The sequence below is a fragment of the Etheostoma spectabile genome, chromosome 18 (genome assembly GCF_008692095.1).
Source record: "Etheostoma spectabile isolate EspeVRDwgs_2016 chromosome 18, UIUC_Espe_1.0, whole genome shotgun sequence".
Classification (NCBI taxonomy): Eukaryota; Metazoa; Chordata; class Actinopteri; order Perciformes; family Percidae; genus Etheostoma; species Etheostoma spectabile.
Window position 1 is genome coordinate 15,447,185 of NC_045750.1, and position 1,195 is coordinate 15,448,379.

General features: G+C 39.8%; 1 protein-coding gene across 4 annotated transcripts in view; it reads left to right on the forward strand.

Moving 5' to 3' along the window:
* The window catches only part of trdn (triadin), a 13,607-nt gene that overhangs the window by 1,255 nt on the left and 11,157 nt on the right, over positions 1–1,195 (forward strand). The gene's annotated exons all lie outside the window — the stretch shown is intronic.

The window sequence follows — 1,195 nt, forward strand, 5'->3', positions numbered from 1 at the left end:
TAAACACACAAGGTGAAAACAGGATCTGTACCAATGTGCGGTACAACAAAAAATATGGTGTTTTTTGAAAATTAAACCATGTAAGCCTATTCTGGTACAACTTCAAAATACAGTTATGAACCTGAAAATGAGCAGAATATGGGTGCTTTAATGTGTCACTTACATTGTCATTGAGGGTGTTTCAGCAGGTTCAGACAGGATGCACTGTCCTGATGCACCTCCTCTCTGAATCTGCCATGAGACTCAGATGGGAGAATCTCCCCAGTGTTTCTAGTAGAAGAACTAGTAGTGCTTCCAGCCCTTTTCAGAGTTTTTAGGGAAAATCCTGTTAAACAAAGTATTAATCTATTAAATGCCACATTGTATCCTTATATTGCCACTTGCTGATATTTTTTGTTGTTGACTATAAGCATATCAAGTGTACACATGAGATGCAACATTTTTAAATTAGCATTTGAAAAGGTTGTTAACTCTGACACTTTGTCAGTAGAAAATGTATAGAAATAGCAACATTTTCACTCATATTGTCTGGAACTCACTCTTCATTCTCCTAACACACCTGTTAAACCGGTGGTTTCCAACCTGTTTGGCTAATGACCTGTACAGTACTCGTGCTTCCTTAACACAGATTGGGGCATGTGGGCGTGATTTACGAGCAGTCCAATCAAACACTTAGAGGCTTGAAGAGTTGAAAGTATTCAGTATTTCATAAGAAAGAAACATTATATTTTTTCTTGTCCCTTGCTTTGATGTGATATTTTGACGATCAATAACGTATTATCTCTCCTTTACTTTTTCCCCCTCTTCTGACAGTGCATGTATTTCCCTTCTTTCATTACCTGTGCACATAAGCTAAGAAATCTTTAATGCTAGGGGTCAGGGGCCCTCAAAAGGGTCTCAAGATAAATCAAAAGGGTCGTAACAGGAAACGAAAGAGGAAAAAAAGACACACTGGTCGTATGTGGCGTTGTTGGGAGTCTTTAGAAATCAACCTGTAATGTTGTGTAGGTTTAAGGATGCGTTGAATGACTCACACTCTCCACACTGCCTTTGTCGCCTTTCATTTGCCCTCAAAGACCAGATAGTAAGCTGCACCCACATCGTTCTAATTCTATTCATTCCTTTGGTGTGGAGGAGGCAGCAGCAGCAGTTGGTGTCCTTGTGGTGTGTGTGTGTGTGTGTGTGTGTGTGTGTG